This window comes from Desmodus rotundus, chromosome 6 (assembly GCF_022682495.2).
Source record: "Desmodus rotundus isolate HL8 chromosome 6, HLdesRot8A.1, whole genome shotgun sequence".
In the NCBI taxonomy this organism is placed as follows: Eukaryota; Metazoa; Chordata; class Mammalia; order Chiroptera; family Phyllostomidae; genus Desmodus; species Desmodus rotundus.
The window spans coordinates 154,541,289-154,558,218 of NC_071392.1; the positions used below are offsets into that span (position 1 = coordinate 154,541,289).

Below are 16,930 nucleotides of genomic sequence, written 5' to 3' on the forward strand. Positions count from 1 at the left end.
AGAATAAGTAGCATAGATGATAGGTGGAAAATAGACGGGGAGGGTAAAAATAGTGTAGGAAATGTAGAAGCCAAAGAACTTATAAGTATGACCCATGGACATGAACTATGGGGGGGGGAATGTGGGAGGGAGGGGGGTGGGCAGGATGGAGTGGAGTGGGGGGGGAATGGGACAACTGTAATAGCATAATAAATATATTTAATAAAAAAAAGAAAAAAAATATTACAAGCAACAGGTAAGGCAATTCACCAATTTACAATGTAATATGCTCGGGTCCTTACAGTGCCTGGCCGCAGTAGAGACCAGGTAAATATCTGTTAAATTATGAAGTGATAACATGCAGAACCCAGAAAGTCTACACGCAGGGCAACACCACAGTCAGAGGCTGCAGAGACTATACTGTTACAATGTGAGGGGCAGGGAGGGGGGGACACTGGTTTGGCCGCACGGCTTCACCCCAGTACTGGTTCAGAGCCGGCACATCCTCCAGCCCAAACCCCAGGACTTCGACATGGAGCCTGGAGAGAAGCCCCACCGAGCCTGACGCGAGCAGAGGACAGCGGGAGCTGCTGATGCCACCGGGCTAGCGCAGGGGCAACCTGGAGCAGTCCCGGGGGGTCCGAGGCAGGAGCCTGGATCCACCGCTCTCTCTGAATCTTTCAAATTCTAAACTTCCTTTTTCGGCTTAGGCCAGTTTTGAGTTGGGTTTTCTGCCACTTTCAACTGGAAAAATCATAAACCTTAACTATTTAGTTCAAGTAAAACATATGCAACTCCAAAAAGATATTTGGCATGGCCAAGGTCATAAAAATACAGTAGTCAGATGAAATATAAATTATTACGTTTATATTTACTTCCCATAAGTCTTTTTATTCTACTGACAAAGGTATTTAAAACTAAGTGTTCCCAACGACATCTGATTCCTGCTACCCCAGATACTAGAGAAAGAAAAGAACGGGCGGCAGGATGAACCACTCAGCACCTGCAGAGAGAAAGCGCCGCAGAGAAAAGGAGTTCTGATTTTCCAAAGAGCCCGGAAGCCGACACTGAGAACCCAACCCACACCTTCACAGGCACCTCACTGCAAATAAGCAAGGAGACTGGGATTACCAAGTAGAAACATGAGTACATAAATAACCCTGGAGAAAGGAATATATCACCTGAAATTACAAAAGCCCCGCAAACTGCCGCAGATGCAGAATATTAGGAGCAGAGCGTAATCTGCGCCCCTCCTGCAACACAGCGAACCTTATTCTGGCCGTCTTTGCAAACTTTATCCCTGCCCTCATCTGATTTTTCTACATTTACTTTTCCTTCCATCTTCACTTTCTTTTTATCACCTTACGTCATCTGTGTCACTATAATCACTCAAATCCTTTTTGGGAGGAATAAAGTAGCAAAGGTCATTACATTTCTGAACTGAGAAAAAGGAAAAAGTTAAAAATACAAAATAATACACATGCCTAGAAGTCCTGTCATTCCTCAAGGATCGCTTACTTGGAAAGGATGGAGAACATCGCCAAAATACGAGAAAGCACCAGAAAGAACAGGGATTCTGGTTTTGCTTCACTTTCTTTTTTGAGACAGAAACACACTAAATCTGAACTCAACAACCTTCTGGATGTAGCTACCAATTTACAAGAAATACAAAGGGAAACAATATGTAGACCTAATGAGAACATGATCAGCAAAATCCAGAATGGGAGACATTACACAGAACAAACAACCAATCCAGTTTCTTCAATGAACACATGATAAAAATAAACAAATAAATAAATAGGATAAAAAAAGGTGGGGGAGGCACCTGTTACAGATTAAGAGAGATTTAAAAGACTGTTAACTATATGCAATGTGTGAACCAAGTCTGGCTGCTGAATTGGAAAAAAAAAAAACCTATAAAAAATTATGAGAAAAAAAGCAGTTAAATTCCAATAGAGGGCAACACAATAATCCTAACCAGTCAGTATTCCTCAAAACCATCAAGGGAAAGAAAGGATGGAAGGGAGGTGGAAGGGAGGGAGGGAGGAAGAAAGAAAGGAAAGAAAGAAGGAATGAGGGCAGAAGGAAGGAAAGGTGGAAGGAAGGAAGGAAGGAAGGAAGGAAGGAAGGAAGGAAGGAAGGAAGGAAGGAAGGAAGGAAGGAAGGGCAGAAGTCTGAGACACTGGAACACTCAAGAAGAACCTGACCACATGACAACTAAGGTGTTATCCTGGCGTGGGATCCTGGAAAAAAAAAAAGGACATTAGGTAAACACTAACCCATGATTTCATAAATTGTAATTCCTTAGTGTAGGCTTCCTTTAGCAAAAACATTATTGAGGCAAATCAACAACATCAACAAAAACAAAACCCAATGAATACTATGTGACCTTAAGCAGGTCAGATCTTTGACAGGCTAGAGAGGTACAGTATCTGCTTCCCCTAAAGCAAGCACCCAATAAATATCAGGTGCTACGTTATTGTTAAGAGCCGACCTGTAACTCCAACAGAGATGCCAGATGCCAGTAGCAAAGACTGGAACTATAGGAAGTGAGTGAAGGCTGGCACGAGGGAGGGGAAGACCGATGCGGACGGGACGGTGAAGGCTTCGGCACCCTTTTCTTCTCGATCACCCCAAATACTGAGAATCTGCTGCTGCCCACCTCAAACCCGGTGCCCCTGCTGCTCCTGAGCCCAAGCTGCCTACACCCCCCAGACTGAGGTGACACAGCCAGAGGAGCAGCCTCTAGAATCATCAGAAGAAACCCCCCAGGCAGGGATGAGAAAGTGCACGAGGCCCTTGCGGAGACAGGGACCGAGTACAAGATACAGACAGACAGAATAACCATGTGACCTTGAGCAAAAAAATAATCCCCTCTCAAGTCTCCATTTCCTCACACGTTGAAATGTGGAAAACAGCCTACCTTTCAAGGTTAGAGAGAAGGTTAAACAGAATAGATGTAAACCTGGCATCACTGAGAGCTAGTTCCCGCCCTCCTTACTTTGGCGGGTGATGGAGGGCTCTTAAGGGAGTTGGGATGAAATGCACAGAAACAGTAGGGAACAGCCCTCGGACTGCGATGGCCTGGAGCCAAAATAAAGGAGGAGAGTAATTCTGGGGTCAGAAAGTTTGGGGGAGTGCTGGGAAACACATTATTAAAATGACAATTGTCAAGTGAATTTCCAAGAGAAGGCGATTACATGCAGCACTTACTAAATTTACTGGACCTAAGGAAGCACCATTCACGGGAACAGTGACCCTATTAATCACTGCCACAAACACACACAAAAAAGACTCCGAAATGGAGGGAGGGAAGGAGGCAGGGAAAGGGAGAGAGATGGAGGGAAAACAAAAGAAAGATGCAGTTGACAACTCCTTCCAGGGGACAGTGAAAGGATTAGTGAGATAAGACTATCTGGACAGGTTTTAAATCTGGTTTAGAGGCAGAGAGAAGAGATGCTTTTTGATCTTCTGAAAGGAGTCTGATGCCAAGTTGATTTTTAGGATCAAGTCATTTTAAAATTGAGAGATGATACTGAGAAACAGCACCAAGAGTTTAAGAAGTGAATGTATCATTTTACAAGCACAAGCAGACTTCTGAGGCAAGATGGTAATTCTCATTTGCCCTCCCAAACGTCTCCCTCATTCAACTGGGCAACTGTAGGGCATGCACTTACTGTGCTAGGTGCTGAGAATGCTCCGAGCTGAACGGGACGTGACAGACACCATCTTTGTCCCCACAGGGACACCTTCCAACAAGGGATTATGCAGTGCGTTTATCAACTACAACCGCGTTAACAGCTGTGAAAACGCAGAGTGCTATAAGAGCACGACAAAGGCACCTAACCTCGGGGACCCCGACACAAGCCCTGAGGAATTCATACTTGAGCTCAGCTCTAAAGGACAAGCAGAGGTTACCTGTGCAAGAAAGGAGGAAAAAGTGAAGCCACCCAGATAACAAACCACCATAATACTTGTTAGGTCAAGACAGAATGTGAGGCGCTGGAGGAAAGTTGCGGGGAACTGGGGAGCGGGGGGCGGAAGACTGAGACTGAAGAGCAAAAGGCTAGGATGAAAAAGCAAAAATTGACAAGACTCGGGAGGTAGACGGAGGTGTCAAGGTTGGGGTTTCTGACTGGTGCAACTGCAATCATCAACAGGATATCAAAATAAAGGCCGTCGACACAGCACTGGAAGCCTGGCAAGGGGACCCTTCTGGAGGAAACAGGGTTCACTGCATGTGAACAAAGAAAAGCCTCCCTGCAAAGCGGGAGGAATTCCCAGCGGACCCTCACCTCCTAGCTCACACGGAGGCCCGGAGGAGTGAGTGTCCCTGCAGCCGCCCACGAGGCCACACGCCCGAGCCTGAAGTGCTCCACCGCGGGCATGGGGCGTGGGGAGCCGGGGTCCTGCCAGAGCTGGGCTTCCGCCCGCCTGCGTGGTGTGCTGAGTGAAGCTTGATGCTTCTGCAGCTGGCCTCTGGCAGAAACGACCACTTCAATCACAGGAGGGCAGCCCTGGCCCGGCCACAGCCAACTCAGAAGTTCCTTCCCCGGGGGACTTCCTTCCACCACACTCCCCAGATGCACCTGGATGGAGGATCGGTAGCGCAGAACCACAGCTCATCTCAACATTTCCCCTTTCTCAAAAGAAAGACAAATAACCACAAGCACAGGAGAAATGGGCCAACATCACTAGTAATTAAACAGTTTTTAATTAGTTTAGCCAAACTGGGATTTAAAAACTATTGATACCCTAAAGTGGCCTACAGGTGGAGAAAACAGCACTTTCAGGGAGAACGTGGTCTGTCAGGTCGCCCTCACTGAGGCAACAGAAGGGGATAAAATCTTTGGCATATGAAACACACATGCCCTTCAGAATGCGCACACCCTCCAACCCAACGTTCCACCTCTGAGAACCCACCCCAAGGATGCACTCAAAGGCTCAACTGCAGGAGAGCGCAACCCGGCGTTCCGCTGCTGTGAGTCAGATAACTCAAATGTCTAATAAAGGAGGAGTTCGACGAGCTCGCCATTTACACAGTCACTATACACCAGACACCCCTTCGGAATGTTATAAAGAAATATATAAGGGCTTAGACAGATGTTACAAATATTAGCGAGTTTTAAAAGCAGTTTGCAAAACAACTGTAGGTAAAAAAAAAAACCCAAATATATATGAAATACACATAAAAACGTGTATATGAAGAAAGGGAAGTATACCAAATATTAAGTCACTAAGGGAAACTTATTCTTTTTGTTTCTTATTTACATTATTTTTATTTTCAATCTTCCTATAATAAACATGAATTACTTCTGTAAAAAGAAAATATACATTTCTTATTCAGCAATTTTTCCATAATTTTTTAATGTGTACGTGTAAATAATAGCACTAGGCGAACTGGATAACCACTTGGGAGAAAATAATCTTGATCCTCATCTCAACCATAAATACCATTATTTTCAAATGGTAAAATAAAGCTTCTAGAAGAAAATAGTATCTTCTAGGCCTTGTGAGCAAATGTTTCTTTAATAGGACACAAAAAACTAACTAGGAAAGTAATGAGTAATTACACTTCATTAGTACGAAGACCTTCTATCAAAATGACACAGAGACCCCGTCACGGAGGGAGTGGTGCCTGGGGCAATGGGAAGCAGTCCAGGATGGGACTAGCTAGAGTGCATGGGATTGTGGGCCAGAAGATTTAAAACAAAGGAGGGCAGAGACTGGCTCTCAGGCTCTTCCTCCTGGAGGGAGGGTGCCTGGGTGAGGGTGCCGCAGCTGCCTGCGTTTCCCACAGGACGGTGTTTTGGATGGGAAGGAACTCCGGGCACAGCCTAGGGTCAGGCTGGCCTGGCAGAGGGCGGCAGGGTTAGTCTTCTTGGGTGTTCTAGAAGGGACGGGCTCTGAGGCAGAAGCCTGCAATTCTTCCAAAATTGTGTGGGTCTTGTACCTTCTGTTGTTTTAGTTTGTAAGCTATCCCTATGGAAAGACAATAAAAACTAACGGGGGGGGGGGGGGGGGAGGATAGGAGAACTCTGGCGTTAAAGACTTTAGCCTTCACTGATAGGCTTAAATAACTAATGCCTGTGCAAAGCGGTTATTCCAGAATTGTGTGGTTTCTGAACACAGACCCGTTCCTTTACCACCACACCTGTGCCTCTGGAACCCTGCCCGGAGGGTGAGGCCGCCAGCAAGACCCCACTTGCTGTTTGGTGACAAGCGTCAAGACCTTGAAAAGCAAGAGCAGGAGAACAAGTGCGTGTCACGTGCATCCGCCAGGGAGCTTACTTCCACATTCGTATACAGACCTCCCCCAATCAGTAGGAAAAAGACACCTCATTTTTCTAAGGTTCAGAAGATCTGTTAGGCACCTCTGTAAGGAGGGTAACTGAATGGCCAATAGGCACAGGGAAAAATGCCCAACAGTCCCTGGGGATTCAACACGAGACACTGATTCACACCCATCCGAATGGCTGAGGTCGGATAACAACGCCCAGTGCTGAGGAGGACCCAGAGCAGCTGGAATGCCCATACGCTGTAGAAGGGACTGCAGGGACGTACGACCACGTGGGGAAAGACCTCGTAGTTCTTTGAGAAAGCAAACAACATCTACACTCTATCCCAGCAATTCCCCTCCTAGGTATATCCAAGAGCCCCAACAAGAACGTCCACGCAGGCTTTGTTCCTAACGCTCAACCCGGCCACAATCCGAGTTCCCGTGGGCAGGGCAGCGGGTGAACAAACTGTCCTATGCGTGTGAGAAGGAACAACCAACCGCTACGACAAGGACCAACCTCAAAAATGTCGTGCTGGGCGACATAAGCCAAACACACTGAGTATGTGCAGCGTGTACGTGCTGTGCAATCCCACCCGTGTGGAATTCCAGAGCATGAACAGCAAGTCTGAGTTACGGAAAGCAGGTCGTGAGGCCAGGGATGGGGTGGGGGACCACAAGGGGGATTGAGGGAAGTTTGGGGGAGGCAGAGATGTTCTATGCATTGATCGTGGTAGTGGTTATATGAGTGCATACAGTTCTCAAAACGCAAATGGTACACTTAAGTGAGTGCGGTGCATTACATGCTGATTACATAAAAAACAAACAAAACCACAATTCAGATGCTACTGCACACCCATCAGGATGGCCAAAATTAAAAGGACTGGAAAACGAGTGGTGAGAGAACTGTCGCATCAGAGGTACAAGCACTCGGAAGCCAGCTTAGCAATATCTACTGAAGCTCAACACGCCTATCCCACGGCCTAGTAATCCCATTCTGGGGTTTTATAACCGATGGAACGCACTGCTATGTCCACCTTAGAAGTGTTACTCTTAACAGCAGCCAAAAATTGGAAACAACCCAACTAATTCATCAAAAGTAACATGAACAAACCACAGACTCTACATACAATGGGATAATTTATCGGGGGAAAAAAACTAGTTAACGAAGTAGATGAATTTCACGGATATAATAATGATGGGGGAGGGGTGTACACAAGAGCACATGCTGGATGATTCCAGTTACATAAAATCCGGAAATAGCCATAACTAACCTACAGTGAAAGAGGCCAGAATGGATCTTCGGGAGGGTTCACGGAATGAGAGGTACAGACACGAGGAGACCCTCAAGGGGCTCTGGGAATGTTCTGTATCTCGATTTGGGTAGTAGTAACACAGTGTGCTACGCACATATGTAAAATTCACTGAGCTATACTTTTAAGATTTGTGTTCTACACTCTATGTAAGCTTATACACAATAAAACACACACACACACACACACACACACACAGCAAATGCCCTTTTACCGAGCTTAGCTCTTCCCTCGACCCTGGAAGCTTAGGTCACAGTACCCAGGAGTGGCTTCTGTCGGTGAGTCACTCGCACTCCGGGCCCAGTCCTTTACATGTTCTCCATGACTCAGACCGTCAGAGCAGGCGGCGCTACCGGGTATCAGAAGTAATGGCGCTGCCAGAGGGACTGGACAAGTCACGCCCCAACCAGACAGGGGAGATTTGCAAAACAATTATTAACAGTATAGACAGACTCAACACTGGTGTAATTTTAAGTGTATGGGACAGTCCCTTGTCAATTCACTATCCTTCTTATTAACTTCATGAAGAGACTGTGGGGAAAATTAATACAAGCAGCCAGCTCTCTGAAACAGGTATATAGCTTTGCTAATACTTCTGCTTGAAAACTTAACCCCATAATTACAGTCACGTGCCACTGAACAACGGGGACACCTTTGGTGAGACGCGCCATTTGGCGATTTCATCACGGGGCAAACATCACAGAGGGCACTCACACAAACCTAGATGGTCTAGTCTACACACGCCAAAGCTACATGATATTGCCGATCACTCTGCAGGGAGAAAAACATTCTCCCTCTACCCTTCTGGTTCTTGGCCTAAGACACCCCTGAAATAAAACGCAGGTTAACAGGAGACAAACAAACACAAGTTGAATCACTCGCACACCTCCTCCATAACGGGAGAGGCCCAGGAAAAGCGTCAAAATGGCCAGAGTCCTTCGATACAGTACCACCTGCACCTGAAGACCAAAGGGGCTGGGGGCGGGGCCCATTTACCGGGAAGCGCACCTTAAACAAAGGTAAGGGGGTTAAGCAGATTTAAGTCCTCGTCTTGGGCGCTGACAAGACTTTCTAGAGATGAAGTCATCCTCTTCTTCCAGGTAAGGCCAAGGAGACACCCTTACAAATGTATTTTACAAAAGGTAACTTCTATTTGGTGTGCAGGGTTTCTCCCACATCTGCAGTTTCTTAAAATTACCCAGCCTAAAATAACTTCATGCCAAATAGACATATTTGGGGGTGACATTCTGTGCCCCTACGGTTTCTAAGCTACAAACCTGGGCGGCATGTTACTGTACTAAGTACTTGTGAGAGTGACACAGTGATACTTGTAGGTAACTGTAACACAGTGGTTTGTGTAGGGTTGCATTACAGCATTACACTGGCTACAACGTCACTAGGTGACAGGAATTCTCCAGCTCCATTACAATCTAACGGGGCCATCTTCACATATGTGGCCATCATTAATTGAAACATTGTTAATATAGTGCATGACTATATAAGAAAAGTGATTTTTTTTAATCACTATAAATTTTCACTTTACACACAACTTTCAGAAATGAAACGTAGCCGGAATTAGTCTTTTTGTCAAAGGATGTGATTTGCATATTGCAAAACTAAACTTTGCCCAATTACAACCATGAAACGATTACTACTGTTTTCCAAACTTAACCAGTAGACTACAGAAACATGCAGTTAACATCTAGAAACCGATTAGTGAATACAAAGCCTTTGAGAAACGGAACTTCATGCTTCAATATGGTCTGATTTATAGTGCTGTCGATACACACACACACACACTCGTATCTATCTGTACAATCTATCCATTCTGCACTTAAAATGATGCGTTTCCTCCTCTTCGGTCACCGGTTCCCATCCTGTCACTTGTCCACCCCCCAGCAGTCCAACAGTCCGCTGACTGGGACCGGCCTCCCGCAACAACGCGCCCTCCAAACTGACGGAAGCACAGATCTTGCTCAAACTTTCCCAGTCACCTCTCTCCTCAAACCATACCTTCCACCTTCGCCGCCCTCCAATCCCTGGGATCACAAGCTCAGCCAGTACAGCCACGAGGACACGGTGGATCTACAAGGGCTCCCGTGACCAGGAGGGCAAGCCCGGACTCACGAAGGCAGCCACTGTTCAGCTCCAACTTTCAGGTTACCCAGAAATTAGTGTTCGACATAAAATGTCTCAATTTTTTAAATCTATACAAACCAAATAAAATATATTGGTGGAGCTCTCTCTATCCACAGGCTACTAATTTGTAACTTATGACCTTAAGGATAAAGTCCAAGATTTGGTTATAATCTATTTTTTTTAATTTATCTACCTCAATCTCCTCATACAAGCTACCCCCAATAATCCAAGAACTACATAACCTGCCCCTCCTAAAAGACAGTACCCACCACTGCCTGCTAGCCATTGTTCACGGGGAAACAAGAGAAAACCAAAAGACTAACGGGTTCAGAAAAATGCCCCTGTGATACTACATTTGACTCAGAACTAACATGAACTGCTGGTTCTTTTCAGATGTACTCCATAGCTCTACCCACTGAGCAGGTTCTAGAAGCAATGACAGACAACCCAACGGCAATCGTTTCGATCATTTTGGTTTCTAAGGTATCATTCTCCATTAAAAGGGACGAAAGCTCTTGGAGAAATGGCTGATTCCTGGTGCAGGGCAAGTAAAAAGCCGAGACACACGCAGACTGATGGGCTCGTGTCAAAAGGAAGCAGGAGCCGCCCCAACGGGGCTCTGGTCAGCCAAACCTGGACACACTGAGCATCAACAAAGACTGGAAGGGACGGGTGGCACGCTCAGTGCATGGGCGTCCAGGGCAGTGGGGTGACACAAACAGGAGAGAGGAAAAAGGGAGTCAGGTTGTGTGAATGCTGGCTAGCAGAGGTAGACGGAGGGCAAACCACAATTTTGTAACTCCTCCTGTAGTAACTGATTCCAGGATCAGGAACAGGATATTCACAAGGTGCCGAAACATCCCATGCATTCCTTTCTAATGAGCTATTTCACAGGTGAAACTGTACCTTTTTAATGGGGAATGAGAGAACCTGTCATTACGGGCCTCCGAGCGAGCGTGACTCAGAGCAAGGTACACTTCACCCGTGATGAAGCACCCTAGACAAAAGGTTTCACCTGGCTGCAGTCGGCCTCTCACCTAACTTCCAGTTTCCGGGAAGTGCAGGAGTTAGAGAAACAAGTTAAACGACACAATGAGGAAATGAACAAGCAGAGAATGCTGCACATCCTACAGGACAACGAACTCAGCCGGCCTCCTCCCCCCAAAATCAATGCCAGGAGAAGGGGGCAAAGGGCGCAGGCAGGGGCTGTTCCAAACGAAAAGAAATTAAAGAGACGCGACCAAATACAAAGGGTGTATTCTGCTTGGTTCCTAGTGTTGTGGGTTTGTCCGTTTTTTCCAAGGGGGAAGGGGACTACTAGAAAAGACATTCTTGGGACAATTAGGAAAATTTAAATTAACTGAATATTTACTATTATATTACAGAATTAGGTTCATTTTCTTGGACGTAAAAATAGCATTGTGGTTTTGTATAAAACAGTACTGTGGTATATGTATAAAAATTATATGGCTGTAGCGTTGGCCGGGTGGCTCAGTTGGTTAAGGTGTCGTCCGGTACACGAAAAGGGTTGTGGGTTCGATCCCCAGTTGGGGCTCGTATGGGAGACAACTAATCGATGTCTGTCTGTCTGTCTGTCTCAGATCAATGAAAAAATATCCTCAGATGAGGGTTTTAAAAATGACTGTATATAATATGTGGTTATATAAAGATGTGTATACACACACACACGTGTGTGTGTCTGGGTCTGCAGTTTGAGAGACAGGAACACACCATCCTTATTCTCAGGAGATACATGCTGAAATGCTTAGAGGTGAAGCCCCATGTTTTCATCTTACCTTCAAATTTTTGACAACAAAAAAGGGTATTATTTGGAGAGAGAAACACGGAAGAGGAAGAGAGAAGGAGGGAAGATGGGAGTACAAGGAGGGAAGGACGGAGGGAGAAGGGGAGAAAGATGGGAGGGAAGGGGGGGCGGGCCTGGGGGCAGAAGAGAAATGATCCAAATATGGGAAAAATGTCAGTAATTGTTGAACCTAGGTGGAGGGTATATAGGGTTTTACGGTTTTCTCCCCCAAGTCTTCAATATGTATGAAATTAAAAAATGTTACGGGGGATTAAAAAAAGGAAACCGATTAAAAAAAGCAGTGGGCTGAAAACGCACAGAACACCACGAGAGTCGGACACAGAGCACCCTCACACGGCCTGGGAGAGCAGGGGCCGCCGCAGGTGACAGGAGGGCCGCATGCCGTGTCCGCCAGGTTTCCGGAGCCTCCGACCCAGGGTGCTTACAGGCAGGAGCCTTTCCTGACCACTCCTCCACGTGACGTGGCATACCCCCTGCGTCATTCTTCACGGAATTACGTGTAATAGCGAAAGACTGGAAACAACCTACCCACGTGTGTCGATCCAGACTGCGTTCGCACATTACCGCGCATACATAAATCAGCACGCATCTCGTAAATTTTTAAATCTGTGCAAATCCATGAGAGCTCTTTGGGAACTGATATGAAAGATGACCATGTCACATTTTACATTTGAAGAAAACCAAGGTGCAGAATAATGTGGTTGAGTCGCTAGAGCCACAAAGAAGGAATGGGACACTTTATTTTCCGTGTACTTCTTTCGGTGCCGTGTGAAATGGGTACCACAGGCATATATAATGGATTCAGACTATTTCTTGTTAAGTATTGACTGACTGCAGCAGGAATGAACTTCTCGCATCTCCTTGCTCTTATTACCAAACCTAATCACAGTGCCGTTACAGCTCACCTGGGAATGGGGGCTGACATCGTGCAAGCGGTGAAAGTAGCACATAGTAAAAATCTGCCTTAGAAATCCCTTAAATACGTGCCCCTCTGGACCCACACACCATCTCAGTAACTCCAACACAGCCAATTTTAACTCCAACACAGCCAATTTTCACTCCAGCACGTGAGGACTTTGCTGTCTCTTCAGCGAAAGACTAGGGGGTGAAGTATCTGGTCTGCGCTTGCACCTAGCCCAATGCTACAACTGTGCTTAAAACTCCGCACTCACTCCCATCACAGCCAGCTGAGAAGCACTCGGGAACAGAGACGGGCTCAAAGGAAAGCAGGTTTCCATGTCTACCTCACGCATGACCCAGAACCTTCACTGTTTAGGTTATTTTCCCCTGGTTTTTGTCACCAGATGCATAGAATTGAATTTGCATAAATGTACATAAGACGTATAGTGACAACATGGAGTTTTTAAAAAAACACTTCAAAAAACGGTACCTCTATTAATTAAACAAACCACTACAGTGCAAAAGAAAACACAACCCAAGTGTAATGCGCTAACTTCTGGCTGGGAACGGGCTGAACAGGATTCCCAGATCCAGAAGGAAAGACAGAGCTGTAAGTTCTTCATCAGTATCACATGTGATTTACAAGGTCACATGACCTCAGCTGTGGCTCACTGCTTTATGTCGGCATTCTCATACACCAATACACAGAGTCCTCAACCTGTCCACTGAGTCACCTCCCAACCCTAGGCAGCGGTGGCTACCGCGGAGGCTAAATAAACACTCTGGAGTCTTCCTATCCCTGCTCTCTCTGGGGAGCTCCAGATCAATATTCCTACTAGACACTTACCCTCTTAGAGGATTCAGTCATCAGGCAACTCAAATTCCTGATAAACTGAACTCATTCTTTCTCAACCCCCCACCCCCAGCCCAGCCAATCTGTTCTTCTAGTATTCCATGTCTTGGAAAGAGAAAAGCATCCCTCCTTGGTGCCCATGCTAAAATCTAAAACTCATACTACGCTGCACTGTGCCCTACCCCCATGAACAACCCCCGAGTTCTGTAGCTCCTCCCACCACATCTCTCTGAAGTGCGCCCACCCCCATCACGGCCACTGTCAACCCCTGGTTTGCCTTCATCATTGACCTCTTGAACTAACTGGTCTCCCTGCCATGGCCTCTTCAATCCATCTTGCACACACCTGAAAAGTTAACAGCCAAATATGAACTTAGTTACACTACTTTTTCTATTAATATTTTAAAAGCAGAAGAAGAAGTCCCAGAGTACTGACATAGTAAGCTAAAAACAAGCTCATTTAATGACACACGTAATAATGCAAAGAGGATGTATCACCAGGTGTATTTTTTATGAGTATGTTCCTGTTCTAACCCACACTATACGGCCAAATTAAGTAAGCGATTGTGTGTGTTTCGACAGAAAGAGGCCATAGGAAGCCAGGAAAACTCAACTGCCTTCTCAGAGTCAAACATGTGCACAGAATGGAGCACAGCAATGACAAAGTGACTGGTGGAGAACAAGGGCTTCCGGACCTGGGTGAGTGCCTTCAAACTGAACTTACTAACACGCCTAAAAATGAGTGCCTCACCAGGAGAGGATCTGGGAAGTGAAAGCCAGCAGAGGCTGAAAGAAGGGGTTCTGTCCTAAGGAAAAGCCACCCACCCCCAAAGTAGCCCGAATGAGGCTGTCTGAGTCCCAGTTCAGCAAACACCTCAACCCCCTGGTTGGGTCCGTGCTAACGAAGCTGACCTGGTAGGTAAAGTTTACCTACGTGAAGAGAATATTCCACAGTTATTTGGCTTGAGTCTCAGGTTTCTTACTTGAAAAATTAAACTGGCATACTCATTAGAACCAAGTAAGCAAACGTACTTATCAGAAAAGGTTACGTTAACCATGACAAGCACATACTATAAAATAATAAACTGGGATTCTGGCTTTACACTTCAGCCTTGCACAGATGGTTGATGTGAGCCCAGCCCTGGGAGAAGAGGGGCCTGGAGCATGCTGACCAGATCAGATTTCAGGAATGTTAAACCAAGGACCAGACCTAGGATAAAGGCAAATTCTAGAACTGTATCTGTGGCTATTTGGATATAAATTAAAACTAAAAATTTAGTGCCTCACTTAGAGAAACATATTTCCAAATAGCCAGATGTGGCTGGCGAGCGGCTACCACGGGGAGCAGCACAGCCCAGACACGGAACACGCCCCACGTCACAGGAAGTTCCGTTGGCAACGCTGCTCTGGAAGATGACCTTCAGCGACCCTGCGGCGGGTCCTCCCGGGAAACGAGCGGACAGGCGGTCCTGGATGGCTAACGGGGCCTGAGAGCTGGACCGTCTCTACGGAAGGTAAGGGACAATGAACAACAACTGTCCCCTTTCCCTAAGTGATGATTTCTCCAAGTCAGAACACACAGGTGGGTCTTCAGGGTCTGTGCCCCTCTTTTTATCACTGGGTGATACTCTAAACTAGAAGCAGCACGTAGCACAGAGGTTAGAGCACCTTCTCTGAAGCCAGATTGCGTGGAAACATATCTCATCCTTGTCTCTTACCGGATGTGTGACCTTGAACATGTTATTTAACTGCTCTATGCTTCCACTTCCTCATCAATAAATAGAAATAACGTTACCTCCCCACCTACCTCACTGGGTTACTGTGAAAACGAGGTTAGACATAGAAAGTGCCTAGAACTGTGCTCAGGACAGAGTCGGGGCCCGGGAAGTACCAACTGCTATTCATTTCTATCCCCACCACTGTCCTGCCAGCTCTTCAGATGGCAAGCGCTGAAAATGCTCACCGAGGAGAGTTACTAGCTAATATAAAGGATTAAACTAAAAGGATCACAAAGTCAAAGTATCAGTCTATAATAAAGAAGAACTTATTTTATTTATTTATTTTTAGAGACAGGGGAAGGGAGGAAGAAAGACAGGGAGAGAGACATCAATGTGCGGTTGCCTCTCATGTGCCCCCTACTAAGGACCTGACCCTCAACCCAGGCATGTGCCCTGACTGGGAATCGAACCAGCGACCCTTTGGTTCACAGGCCGGCGCTCAATCCACTGAGCCACAGCAGCCAGGGCAAAAAAGAACTCTTTAAAGATTAAAAGGAATGGGTAATCTGGAGAGAATATTAAATACCAAAAAAAGGCACATTTTCAAGAGAGTTGCCTACGACAATGTCCTACTTATAAGGCTGACAACACAGAGATCAAAAGAAGTCTGCGTAATAAGCTACTGAGCTATTTAAATAACCAATAAAAACTCAGGAGGAACTGAAAAAATACAAGTTTGAGTTCACTAGACCAAGCGATACTTCCCTCTATAGAACATGCTTTGACCTTTAAATTCATTGCCTCTCTCACACTCCCTAAGTAACCTTTAATGTCTGCTCGACGAGCTGACTGGAGATCTCCCAATTTCCTCATTAAGTTGGGAGAGCACCAGACATAATTAAAACACCCTGCCACACCACGATCTACCGTGTGTTCTCCGAGCAGAAATCTGCTGTAAAACACCACACCTCGCTCTTGCAGAGAGGCAATTTTGAAAACCCAGAAGTTGAAGTACACACACAGTCCCAAGCTTAAAGCTTGGCTCTGCCATTTCCTTGCTGTGTGACCCTGGGCAACTTGCACTTGACGCTTACGAGCTCCACGTCACGGTCTGTAAGATACACAGGTACAGCGTGTGCCAGCTGAGTAAGTGTATGGAGAGAGCAGAGTGCCTGGCACTCAGCAGATGCTCAGTAAACAGCTGTTTTTAAGAAGACCTTCCAAGAGTCCTGAGAATAAAAGACCACTACTTTAAATGGTAACCACAAAACCTATTTCGAGGAGGTATTAACCCTAAATCATGAGATAGTATCATTTGTTTTCCCTATTTTACAAGCTATTGCCTAAACCAAACTCCCCGTTGGGCTATTACCATAAACCGTTCAAGCCTTTAATAAAAGTAACTGCACTTGCTACACTGCAACCAAGTTTTTACCAGCACTTCTGCCCCGTCGCGCGGGCCTGCAGTAGTCCACACCCCAACATGACACTGAAGTAAAAAAACTTCAAGTTTCTTCCAGAAAGTTGAGTTCCACAAAGCAAAACAAGACAGGGTAGTGGCTTACCTGGGCAATATTCTGCACGTCAGATCCACCAATCCAGAATGAATGGGGATTCCCTCTCAGACTAGTCTGAGAAAAGACAGCGGTCAAGCAGCTTCCCAGATGCTTTCCGTTTACCGTATCCAGCTTTCTTCAACAAAATCCCAAACATGCACTTCGGTAACTGTTGAAAGACAGAAAGCAATCCATACACCCACCATGGCACCAGCGGCAAAGGACAGCCACCAAGAAATGGAAGGAAGGGTCGGTGGAGTGGTGGACCTGAGGCACAGAAAGGGCGCTGCGGCCCCTGAGCACGCTACCTGCTCTGGAAGGTCTGCAGCAGCGTCCCCGCCTCTGTGCTGAGAGGAGGGTAAGAGATTCTG

The 16,930-nt window shown here is 46.2% G+C and overlaps 1 protein-coding gene across 5 annotated transcripts in view; it reads right to left on the reverse strand.

The window, feature by feature from the left end:
* The window catches only part of FBXW11 (F-box and WD repeat domain containing 11), a 103,564-nt gene that overhangs the window by 78,013 nt on the left and 8,621 nt on the right, over positions 1-16,930 (reverse strand). The window contains exon 2 of one of the 5 annotated variants that reach the window (XM_053927107.2): positions 16,569-16,728. The exons of the other annotated variants lie outside the window; for them this stretch is intronic. The gene's annotated coding sequence lies outside the window, so the exon portion shown is untranslated. The remainder of the gene's footprint in view (positions 1-16,568; positions 16,729-16,930) is intronic. 5 annotated transcript variants of the gene reach the window in all.